The sequence below is a fragment of the Bufo bufo genome, chromosome 4 (assembly GCF_905171765.1).
Source record: "Bufo bufo chromosome 4, aBufBuf1.1, whole genome shotgun sequence".
Classification (NCBI taxonomy): domain Eukaryota; kingdom Metazoa; phylum Chordata; class Amphibia; order Anura; family Bufonidae; genus Bufo; species Bufo bufo.
This window is the reverse complement of record NC_053392.1, coordinates 583,077,219-583,090,913: the sequence shown is the minus strand read 5'-3', so window position 1 is coordinate 583,090,913 and position 13,695 is coordinate 583,077,219.

Genomic DNA, 13,695 nt, shown 5'->3' with positions numbered 1-13,695 from the left:
TGATATTGGCTTGTGTAGGGTCTAGGCCTGGGGGTTCTGTTTAGTACAATGTCCTTCATTTCTTTGGCCAGGAGGCTGACTCCTTGCTTATTGAGGTGTTTGCTGTCATATAGATGAAGGCGGTTGATGGCGGGGTGTTGTGCCAGGGTGATGTTTGGCACAGAGCTGATCTTAGCTGCTAGTTCAGTGTTAATGGTTTGGATGGTATCGTTGGGCACATCCTTTCTGGGCAGCAAGGATGACACTATTATTTTACTGGCCGGAAACTTCTGTTGTGCAGTCTTTGCCAGCTGTTCTGTGATCTGCTGCTGATGGTCTTGAAGGTTGTTTGTACCCATATGTATGATGATATTGGTTGGATTGGTGAAGTATGGATCGTTGATAACTGCTGTGACTTGTTCAATAGTTGCACAATTAATTGCCGCCTCATGCTCAAGTATTTCCCATTGGAGTCTATGATTAGTACTGTATCCGGACATTGGGGCTTACGGGCCGCTTGCTGTTTGGTGAAGGTTTCCTGGGTGCTGTTCGGTCCTGTTACTGGGTCTTCATGTTGGTTTGTGCTTGGGGTTCTAATAATTGTTGGATCTGTCTCCACGTGTAGCAATCCGCTATTGGTTGGTGTGGTTACATTCATTTCTGGTGTTGTTAATGTGTTACGGATCTTTGGTAAAAAGTTCTGGATGCTGGTTGCCATTGTGTCTGTGCTCTTCTCCGACCCCCCCCCCCCCCCCCCCCTTCCTGATTCTGTATCTGCGTCTTTAGATCTGTTATCTCTTGTTGTAGGGCATGCAGTTTACATTGTATTTCTCCCAGAACTGCTGTAAATTCACATTTCGGTTTGTTTATTTCATTAAGTGCTTTGTCATTTGCATTTTTGTCACTTTGGTTTCTTTGAAGTTCTTCTCTGTAAAGTAAGGTGTTGTGGTAATGGACCTGAGGTTTCAGCCCAGCACAGTGAGGCCTTTCTCCAGCCCCAGTAAATGGGGCCCCGGACGTCCTGGTTCTTTGCTGTGTACGGAGGAGATAATTACAGATCCCATTTACTGTTGTGTATCACATGCGGCTCTTGCAGTAAATCTTGTAGTAGAAGTAATTATCATCTAATTGTGCTCATAGAATAAAACTGATGCTCCTGGACTTATTGGGCAAGATGTGAAACTACAGTGAGCAGATCACAGTGTAATATAATGTAATCCAACCGGTATGACCATCAAAAAGTACTGCCTAATGAGGTCATGTGCCATAATACCTGCCTCCATATAAGCCCTGAAGAGGAGCTGTCACCTCTCCTGATATGTCCGATTTAGTAACTACTTGCATTCCCCGTGTAATAGCAATTCTGGAGCATCTATTCTGATAACTCTATGTTGTCACAGTCCTCTATTATTCTTAGGCTACTTTCACACTCACGTTTGGTGCGGATCCATCATGGATCTGCACAGACGGATCCGTTCAGATAATACAAACGTCTGAATGCACACGGGGTACCTTCCGTTTTTTTTGCGGACCCATTGAAATGAATGGTTCCGTATACGGTCCGCAAAAAAACTGAATGAAAATACGTTCATGTGCAAGAGGCCTTCTAAGAATAAATGCTCCGCAATTGTTATTACACAGACGAGGGGACAGCTCCTCTTTACTAAGAATACTGGCTGTTTGTGTCATTTAGGATTTGTGTGTTATTCAGGGGAGGGTGACAAATGCTTCCTAATGCATCCGATTCCAACCCCCCTCCTCCCCAAAAAAAAATCCCCGGTGCCACTTGCTTGGAGTTTATCAGTCATTTGCAAGCAGGTGACAGAACCGGAGAACACGTGCTACGTAGCAGGGCAGCCTCACAAGTGAATGGGGCCGCAGCACGACATGCAAGCTGCCGCAACATTGCCAAAAATCCAAGTCTGCTGAATTTTTTCTTCATTCTGGGGTCATGCCGCTAACCCATTCACTCGTGAGGCTGTGCTGCTACACAGAGATCTTTGGTCGCACGACGCTTGTCGCGGCCAAAGTTTCCGTGTTTTTTAATTACGTTCTATAGCGACAAATGCTGTGGGCAGATGTTATATGTTGGCCAATAGTATATTGAAAAACACCCCACAAATACTTTTTTTTGTAGTGGCGTTTTACAAGAGTCGTCCCCCCCCTTTGCATTAGGGCTCGTGCACATGAACCTATTTTTTGTCCGTGTCCATTCCGGGTTTTTATTGCAGCACCTGTGCGGAACCATAAATTTCAATGGGGCCACAAAAAAACGGAAATGACTCCGTGTGCATTCCATATCCATATCCGTATGTCTGTTCTGCAAAAACAATAGAAAATGTCCTATTCTTGTCCGTTTTGCGGAAAAGGACAGGCATTGTTACAATGGATTCGCAAAAAAAACAAAAAACGTGTTTAATACGGATGTCATCCATTTTTTTTTTTTTTTGCAGATCCCGGTTTTCGGACCGGTCATGTGCATGAGCCCATATCTGAAATCAAGGCATTCTGGGTATGGCTGTTTTCCTACAGACGTTTTTATGAAAAAAATCTGAACAAAACACTTATCATTTGCGGTTGTTTCTGTGTCCGTTTTTAGTCTGGCTTTGCTTTTCAAATTTCTAAACAGATGCACCTTAATAAATATGTGGCCGCGTGAGTACATTTATATGTGTAAAAGTACACTGGGGGTCGGTTGTGATTTTTTTTTGGGCAAAAGTCGCACGCAGTAAATGAGTCATAATCCAGGTCTAATCTCACTTTTAGCTCTTAAACATAGACCACTGGGAAAAGTGGCGAGGATCACCAAATGTCTTGCAAATTGCGGTCCCCAATGCCTAAGGCCTCATGCACACGACCGTATGTATTTTGCGGTCCGCAAAAAATGGATCTGCAAAAAATACGGATGACGTCCGTGTGAATTCCGTATTTTGCGGAACGGAACAGTCCTATCCTTGTCCGTAATGCGGACAATAATAGGACATGTTCTATTTTTTGGAGGAACGGAAATACAAACATACGGAAAAGAATGCACACGGAGTATCTTCCGTTTTTTTTGCAGACCCATTGAAATGAATGGTTTCGTATACGGTCCGCAAAAAAAATGGAACGGACACGGAATGAAAATACGTTCGTCTGCATGAGGCCTAGGGTGCAACCACTGAGCTGCCGGCAGGCTGTGACTAATCAACCAACTCAGATCATGAGGCAACATTATGTACTACAAAATGTGCCAATTTTTGGTGCTTTACAACAAAGGTCAAGGCACAATCACAATTTTTACTATTCATTTTTGTTAATTATTTTTCTGTTCAAAACCACCTTACAATAAAAAAAAATACAATATAGAAGCTACAATGCTAAAAAAAGATGACATCATCTCTATATAAAAATAAAATAATTCCAATAATTAAAAAAAATTATTTTTCTGTCTGTGATCTCAAGAACACAGGACTCCTCACACATACGTTTAATTTACTTTTTAGTGCTAAAAAAACACCAAAAGCATGTATTTTTATGGCTTTTTTTGTGGCTTTTTCTGTTAACACATGTTTGAATGGCATTTTTTTTCTGAAAAAATAAAGCACCATTTGCTTCAACATGCTGCATTTTTAAAACCAGTAGCACAAAAACAAACAAAACAAAAAAAGAAACATCTGCGTGTCCTGTGTTTCATTCATATTTCCAGTAGACTTTCAGCTAAACACAAATGCAAAGGACGGGTCAAAAAATGTAAAGGGGCTTAAAAAACCTAGGTGTGAATCCAGCCTAACGTACGTTTTCGGACCGCTGGAACATTATTTTTAATAGACCACTCGAGGAATCCTATATAGAGAAGGTAAATGTCTGTAAGGGCTCGTTCACGTATTGCGAATCCGCAATACATGGGCACCGTTCCGTTGTCATTCCGCTTCACGGATGCGGACCCATTCATTTCAATGGGGGAGATGCGGACGAAAGCACGGAACGAAACACTACGGAAGCACTACGGAGTGCTTTCTGTGGTTCCGTTCCGTGCCTCCGCACCGCAAAAAGATAGAACATGCTCTATCTTTTTGCGGAACAGAGGGATCCCGGACCCATCGAGTGAATGGGTCTGCGATCCCCATGCGCCTGCCCCACAGAGGTGCCCGCCGCAATTTGCGGTTCACAGCACGGGCACGGGACACCAACGGTCGTGTGAATGAGCCCCTAACATTGACTTACTTTGGGATGCACCAGCTGCGTACGCTCTGCCACGACACCTAGGACAGAACCCCGGTGCGAGCATGTTTGCGGAGTCAGATATTCATGTCGTTTTTGGCATCTGAAGGGTTAAATGACTGGGATCAAAGTTACAGTATCTCCAGTCCCTGCCATTAGGGTGTGATGAAGGCTGTGTAACACAGTCGGCACCCACGGATGATGCTGTGGATACAGCTCCTGAGCCCTCGTCATCACAGTGCTGAGCGACATGCTACAGGGTAGGAATAATAGCGGATTAGGTACAAGCAGGGGGAGGAGTTCTTACTACTACTTCCCTCCAAAGAGACCTATGGAAGCACCTTGTCGATACGGGTGGGCTGTATAACGTAAACCACCTCGTTTAGAATATTAGCAAACGCCGCAGGGCGATCACTGGGTCTCATCTGACATAAAACCAGATTAAACTTGTCGGATGATGGTGGATGATACACATTGAACGCTGCGGCATACTTGTATGGAGATGACAAGGTAACGTCTATGATAAACTCTGGCTCTTGCCACATTGTATCACGATGCACTTTTGAGAAACAATGGATTTCATTGCCAAAAATACTTTAGATTACCAGGTCTGTCCGTACTGTGCTAAAGGTAATCTGCTGGGAGATTAGCGAACAAGAACGTCCAACCCTAGCAGAGGAAAAAGGTCGTCACCTTCTCTACACCGCACTTATTGCATCGTAATTTAAATTTTTTATTTTTTTTTGCGATATCTAAAACCATACACTGACATATGTTCTTATTTTTTTTTTCTAATCTGTTTTTTATTTTCTGATTTTTATTATTCTATTTCCTGTACATTATTATGGGGGCGGCCATCTTGCCTGAGCTGCTGTGGACAGCGTTTAGAGATATGCTTTACAGTAGCCACATGGACCATAGAAGCCTGTAGTCTGGAGATGACATATTCTTGTTTTCTGTTTTAATTAAAAAAAAAATTATGGTAGATCTATCTATCTATCTATCTATCTATCTATCTATCTATCTATCTATCTATCTATCTATCTATCTGCCATTATAATCCAACCTGTGATGAGGATGAGATGACTGCTGAGAAGTGATCTCTAAGGCCCCTTGCAGACGAGCGCATGCGTATTAGGTCCGGATGCGTTGCAAATGCGTTCAGTTAAAAATGCGCAATTTTGCAAATAAAGTCAGTTTTTATTGCGTGGGTGAAATTCGATTTAAAGGGTTTCTGTCATGAGAAATAACGTTATGTAGCTGACTGACATTAGCGATGGGTTAATGTCAGCAGTACATAACAGTGTGCTTTATAACTCCCTGCCTGCCGCCATTCTCTTAAAATAACACAATTACTCGCCCTTTGGCACGCCCAGGTCCAGTTGATTGACTGGCGAATTCTCATCTTCGTCCAGTAAATCCCGCGCCTGCGGGCGAGATTTCCACGCGGGTGCAATGTGTGAGGTGAACGCATTGCACCCGCACTGAATCCGGAACCGTTCATTTCTATGGGGCTGTGCAGATGAGCTGTGATTTTCACGCATCACTTGTGCGTTGCGTGAAAATTGCAGCATGCTCCTCTTTGTGCGTTTTGCACGCAACGCAGGCCCCATAGAAATGAATGGGGCTGCGTGAAAATCGCAAGCATCCGCAAGCAAGTACGGATGTGGTGCGATTTTCACGCACGGTTGCTAGGAGACGATCGGGGTGGAGACCCGATCATTATTATTTTCCCTTATAACATGGTTATAAGGGGAAATAATAGCATTCTTAATACAGAATACATAGTACAATAGGGCTGGAGGGGTTAAAAAAATTAATAAATTATTTAACTCACCTTAATCCACTTGTTCGCGCAGCCCGGCTTCATCTTTGCTGTGCACAAGAAAGGGACCTGTGGTGATGTCATCACATGGTCCGTCACATGATCCATCACCACGGTAAAAGATCATGTGATGGACCATGTGATGAGCGCAGTGACGTCATCAAAGGTCCTATTCCTCAAAGAAGAAGACAGAAGAGATGTCGGCTGCGCGAACAAGTGGATTAAGGTGAGTTAAATTGTTTTAAAAAAAAAAAAATAACCCCTCCAGCCCTATTGTACTATACATTCTGTATTAAGAATGCTGCTATTTTCCCTTATAACCATGTTATAAGGGAAAATAATACAATCTACACAACACCGATCCCAAACGGTAACTTCTGTGAAGAAGTCCGGGTTTGGATACCAAACATGCTGATTTTTCTCACGCGCGTGCAAAACGCATTACAATGTTTTGCACTCGCGCGGAAAAATCGTGCATTTTCCCGCGACGCACCTGCATCTTATCCGGGCCCAAAACATGGCGCCCGTGTGAAAGAGGCCTAAGTGTTAGCCAATTATGAGGTTCAATGATCAGAGTGATTTTTATTTTATTTTTAAATATAGATAATGACATAAAGATTAAAAAAACAGACACGACCAAAAAATTCTCAAAAAATATGTTTAAAACTTGATTTAAACCAAAAGTAATCTTCTGATTATACATTCCCTTTAGGGCTCATTTACACGAACATTAGTGTGCCCTGCGCCCGTTCTGCAGACCGCAAATAGCAAGTGCCCGCCGTTTCCGGACCCATTCACTTGAATGGGTCCATAATCCGCAAGATTCAGTCGACACAGCAAAAAAAAAATTAGAACATGTACTACTTTTTGGCGGTGTGGAAGCTCGGACTGAAATCCCACGGAAGCATTCCATAGTGCTTCTGTGGGCTTCTGCTCCGTGCCTCTGCTCCATATCTTGTGGATTGCAGACCCATTCAAGTAAATAGGTCCGCATCCGTGATACGGAGCACACATGGCCAGTGCCAGTATATTATGGATTCACTGCCGGCAACAATACAATGCTTGAGCAGTTAGGCCTATTGCACACGACCGTATGGCTTTTTCAGTGTTTTGCGATCCGTTTTTCACGGATCCGTTGTTCCGTTTTTTGTTTCCGTTGTGTTTCCGTTTCTGTTCCGTTTTTCCGTTCCGTTTTCCGTATGGCATATACAGTATACAGTAATTACATAGATAAAATTGGCTGGGCATAACATTTTCAATAGATGGTTCAGCAAAAAACGGAACGGAAAACGGAAGACATACGGATGCCATTTCCGTATGTGTTCCGTTTTTTTGCGGACCCATTGACTTGAATGGAGCACGGACTGTGATTTGCGGGGCATAATAGGACATGTTCTATGTTAAAACGGAACGGAAATACGGAAACGGAATGCATACGGAGTACATTCCGTTTTTTTTTGCGGAGCCATTGAAATGAATGGTTCCGTATACGGACCGTATACGGAACGCAAAAAACGGCCAGTAAACGGGAAAAAAAAACGTCCGTGTGCAATAGGCCTTACAGAGAGGGTCCACGTCCACGTTCACAACTTTTTTTTTTGCAGTGGTTTCATGAAAAAACTCTGCTGCACCTGAATTTGCCCTTAGACCTCGTCCACATTTTCGTTTTTCACTGACTTGCACTGTCCGCATTTTCTGCAGACAGCACACGGAGACATGCAGTACTTTGATCCGTGAGGCAAGCCAAGCGAGGCCACTGAAGTCTATGGGTCCGTGAAAATAACGGACACAAAAACGGATGGTATCCGTGTTGCATCCATTTTCCACTGAAGACTGCTAGGAGATTCATTGGAAATACATTGTCAGCTGAGCAAAGTCAGTGAATTACGGATGACACACGGATGGTAGAAACGTACCTACCTCGGATCCTTCACAGATGAGACACGGAATTGTGGACGAGGTCTTAGTCTTTAGGGCTCTGTGGCTCCTTTCATCCAATAGCACAAAGGACTTATGTATCATAGAGTCAGCTCCTGTAGCTGCTATGGGTCTCCTGAAGACAGAAGCTACTGGTCCCCAATGCAAGACCCCCATCTGCCATGCGCCATTGTAATACCGATGTCTTCTTCCATGGCAGCATGGCCTTTGGGCCCCCTCAGGAACCAGTTTCTGTTACAACCATTACCTCCGCACCCCCTATAGCTACACCCCTGGCACCTAAGGCTACTTTCACACTAGCGTTCGGGGCTCCGCTTGTGAGCTCCGTTTGAAGGCTCTCACAAGCGGCCCCGAACGCATCCGTACTGCCCTAATGCATTCTGAGTGGACGCGGATCCGCTCAGAATGCATCAGTCTGGCAGTGTTCAGCCTCCGCTCAGCTGCTTGCAGCGTTCGGGTGTCCGCCTGGCCGTGCGGAGGCGAGCGGATCCGTCCAGACTTACAATGTAAGTCAATGGGGACGGATCCGTTGTAAGATGACACAATATGGCTCAATCTTCAAACGGATCCGTCCCCCATTGACTTTCAATGTAAAGTCTGGACGGATCCGTCTAAACAACTTTCAGACTTAGAATTTTTTATTAACTATAATGCAGACGGATCCGTTCTGAACGGATACAAACGTCTGCATTATAGGAGCGGATCCGTCTGTGCAGACACCAGATGGACCCGCTCCGAACGCTAGTGTGAAAGTAGCCTTATATATCTCATACACATTTTCCTTGGCTAAGGCCTCATGCATGCGAACGTATTTTTTTTCCGTGTCCGTTCCCTTTTTTATTGCGTATGCAGAACCATTCATTTCAATGGGTCCGTAAAAAAAAAAAACGGAAGGTACTTTGTGTGCATTCAGTTTCCGTAAGTCCGTATTTCCGTTCCGCAAAAAAATAGAACATGTCCTATTATTGTCCGCATTACGGACAAGGCTAGTACTGTTCTATTAGGGGCCAGCTGTTCCGTTCCGCAAAATACGGAATGCACACGGACGTCATCAGTATTTTTTGCAGATCCATTTTTTGTGGACGGCAAAATACATATAGTTGTGTGCATGAGGCCTCAGGCTGGGTTCACACTTCAAACGCGCTGTAAAACGCTCAACACATGAAAACCAATGCTTCCCTATGGCCCTGGTTCTCACTTGAGCGTTCTACAGCGCGTTTAAACGCACTGAAAAACGCCCTACGCTCAAACAAGTTCTTGAGCTTCTTTGGGGCGTTTTGACGCGCGTTTGTGGCCATAGGACACTGCAGTCAATCACACAAACGCGCGTCAAACGCGCATTTACTATTGCAAAAAACGCGCATATAAAATGCGCTCAAGTGTGAACCCAGCCTAAGACTTCTTATATTGTTTGTGAGTTTTGCTGATTTCACAGATTCCTGGGTGACGACGCCCTGTGGTTAGCTTCCAGCCTCACCTGTCCCAATCCCCTGCTGATTCACCTCGATAACTTCTCCATCCTGCACAGATTTATCTGACTGGAAGCAAGGACACACAATTGATACTGGAAATCAACTTACAAGCTATTAGCTTTATGCTTATGTACTAAGGTAATGGCAGAGCTGGACGCAGTCATATATTATAGTAACCAGAGGTGAGTCATGCCTAAATGTGGCCACTAATTGGTAAAATTCTTCATATGGAACCAAGGACAGCTGTGCTAAACACTGAGCCATCGGTAGTCAGGAGCAAGCCGCCATGTTCTTCATTATTTAATAATAACAGATAAATATTTTAAAGCGGTATATGACTGTAGGCGTGGCCTAGGTTGTGAGCGGAGTCTTATCCCACAGCACCACCACAGGAGAAATGAGGAATTACATGCTGGCCATTGTTGGTTCCTCCAGTGCCTTGATATGGTATTTGAAAATGTGTTTTCTAAACTGAAAAATCCACTTTAACCATTTTTTCTTGGTCTTTATTAAGGATCTCTACCCAAAAGGCAATGTTTTAGTTCTTCTGATAACTATAGAAATCCCATAATCCAGGCTTGTCTGGTCTCATGAGAATATTAGTGTAATTAAATAGAGAAGGTCCTCAGGTTATTCACGTATGACTCATGTAATTATTGTGAAGACTGTCCCGTCAGTGTAGTAGGCGGCTGTATTTGGGCTTTCCTATACCCACAGGGCTTTAGAGGCTGCCAAGTTCTTGTAGGTAATCCAGCCCTGCCCTTATCAAACAGCACAACTCAGGAACGACAGGTTAATAAGCTAAATAAATCTTGAGAATATCCTCTACATGTACAGTATATGTCATACGGCAAACCTCCTGCTTTATTGTATATGTCCACCATTTACATTGTCTACATGGTATATAACCCAATATATTAAATCTACATAAAAAGTTGAGTCATGGTTAACATTACATTACTTATCCTGCACTGATCCTGAGTTACATCGTGTATTATACTCCAGAGCTGCACTCACTATTCTGCTGATGCAGTCACTGTGTACATACATTACATTACTTATCCTGCACTGATCCTGAGTTACATCGTGTATTATACTCCAGAGCTGCACTCACTATTCTGCTGGTGCAGTCACTGTGTACACACATTACTTATCCTGTACTGATCCTGAGTTACATCCTGTATTATACTCCAGAGCTGCACTCACTATTCTGCTGGTGCAGTCACTGTGTACATACATTACTTATCCTGTACTGATCCTGAGTTACATCCTGTATTATACTCCAGAGCTGCACTCACTATTCTGCTGGTGCAGTCACTGTGTACATACATTACATTACTTATCCTGTACTGATCCTGAGTTACATCCTGCATTATACTCCAGAGCTGCACTCACTATTCTGCTGGTGCAGTCACTGTGTACATACATTACATTACTTATCCTGTACTGATCCTGAGTTACATCCTGCATTATACTCCAGAGCTGCACTCACTATTCTGTTGATTGTAATTGGAAACAGTTAACAAGCTTGTCGCCAGACCACTCCTACAGCTTAGCTGAGCTTCTATAATGCACAATGTATGCACACAGAGACTCCTCCAGCAGAATGGCAAAACCCATTTAACGCCTATCATGGGCCATGAGGTTTTTACTAATGATTACATTATTACTGGGGGTTCACAACCAGTGAGTGCACCCTCTAGGTTTATTAGGGTATCTAATAGATGTTCTAGTTTAGAGAGGCGAGACTCCATAACAGATCAAAATGCAGCCTTTTTAGGTGGTCTGCAGCAGGGGCAGAGACAATGCCTGCACCACTTCTCAGGGTCCCTGAAGGTCACCAGACCATCTCCTTGGCTATGTCTTACTAGCAGAGCAGTAGACCTAATGCTGGACTTGTAGGTGGTGGCCCTTTCCCAGGACCTTGCATTACTTGCATATTATATCTGCAGACCCTTTAAGAGAATGTATCAACAGTAAAATGATCCATTATTTAGATAATTTTTCTTTACATATTAAACTTTTAAAAAAAAATCTATTTCATTTTTTATTTAATTATTTATATTTTAAAAAAAAGTGAAATCCTACCATTCTCACTCTGATCACTGACTGAGCCACATAATAGGCTGATGCCTTCTGTTCTATAGAGATCCCTTGTTAGCATTCAGCTCATCATCAAGCCAGACAGGATTACAACGACAGATAACACCTATATCTAGATAACGCCGAATTTTCCATTCACAGCTCACCTCCCTCCTTCCCTGCACAATGTCCTCTGCATACATCACAGAGCATACCCACAACACTCTCCCATAGAAGCCCCCCTCCCCCGGACTACACGTTCCTATGGTCCATGTGGCTTTGAAAGGCAGCCTAGGCAAGATGATCGATCCTCTCTGTAATCACGTACCGAAAGCGGAAAAAAAAAATCTACCATCAGAAAATAAGAATATAAGTGATTTCCCAGTACTTTTATATTGCTGGGCGAAGCTGTGCCGACGGGACCTTCTGCAGAACAGCTGATCAGCGGGGCTACAGGGGTGGGGGGGGGGGGGGGGGGGTTAGATATTAATATCCTATCTTAAGGAGGACCAGAAACCCCTAAATAAATATATGGGATATATAACTATGATACAGCAGAGCAGCAGCAGAGCTAAAAGGGATGCAAGGGTAGCAGTCGCACCCGGGCTCTGAGCCTGAGTTGGTCCAAACACCTTGTAAAGTAGTGGATGCGCCAAGCACGGGCAGCCTCTGGCGGTTATCTATAGGGATATGACAGTGCGCGCTGCTTTACTTCTTGATGTAGATTGACAGCTAATAAATGAAGAGTTACATAAAAACACTTCTGCTCTCATATTCGCTCTCCGCTCAAGGCTGTTGTATGAAGCCATCCACAGCAATGTGCTGCGCGCAACGGCGTCAGTCCAGGTGATCCGACAGCTGTTCGTTCCTTTGTACACTGAGCTAGGAAAACAATTCAGGCTTTTTCTTCAATCAAGGCAGCGCAGAAGTGTCAAAATACAAAGAAAAATGAAATGTCTAACAAAACCCAGCAAAATGCAATTATGTGTGCGGATGAGTCGAGGACATCATCAACACTGTATGTAGATCAACCTTTTATCACCCCTATAAGTTGTCTTATATGGATGAGTAACTAATAACACCCATGCTACATAGGAACATGGCGCCAAGGGGAAGCTGCAGGATGGTGGCACAACTGCAGCACCCCAGAACAGGGTAACTGCAAAGGGTTGATTGTCTAATTGCCTACTCAGTAATATTGTATGGATAGGTTAGAGTTAACAACCTTGACTCAGGCCTTTTTGGATGCTAGAAGATTGAACTGGGTCCGCCCCTAGTCAGTGAAGAGTCTAGTGCTAACTGAGGAAGAGAGAGGACCTACATGTGCTTGCTCCTCAGGACTAGGTCTGTGTCCAAGAGAACCATTATCTCTGAGACAGTTTCAGCTAAGAAAGCAGTTTTATCCAAAGTGCTCCAGTGAGAGAAGGAAGCTTAGAAGGTCCAGAATCTGCAAGGTCATGCACTGGAGTCAGTCAGCAAGGTACTGTCCATGTTTAAGGCTGATAAAGACTTTACTGCCATGCACCCTGAGAAAACATTTAACACCAATGGCACCCCAACTACCACTAGGGAGGAGCCCCAACACCAGGGTGTGACCCAGGTGAAGAAAGGGTGCACCCACCTGTCAGTACACGGCTCCAGGAGATTATCAGTATGAGGATAGCCACAGTGATCCATGAGCCACTACCACCCCCATTCTCCACTTGTTTCTTCCAGGCTGCAGCTGCACAGCCCACTAGTTGAGTTGTTTTTTGCAGCCTCGGTATCTAGGATGCAACTGTGTTGAAGCCACATTGCAATGCGGTGCATTGGCCTGGCCCACCACAGTACCAGAAGATCCTCTGGTGAGCTCAGGCTCTGATATAATAAAGGGTCAAAAGGTCCAGCAGAAGACAACCCCATCTGGAGGTAATTCTGCAGTCAGTCACTAGGGTCTGTTTCTTATGAGATGAGGCACAAATAATCTATTAGATCTTATGGATGAGATGTCCTGTGTGGACAATGAGGACTACAAAGGTTACAATGCAATTAATGGTGGAGGAGGACATTATCTATGTGTAGATGGAGGGACCATCATTCCTATGTAGACCAATGAAAACCCAGTCCTTAACAGACTTGAAAATTTCTTTGCATTGTCTTCCACTGTAAGTATAATCAAATCTGTTTTAAAGCAAGATGCCCTAATGTCAGCATGTA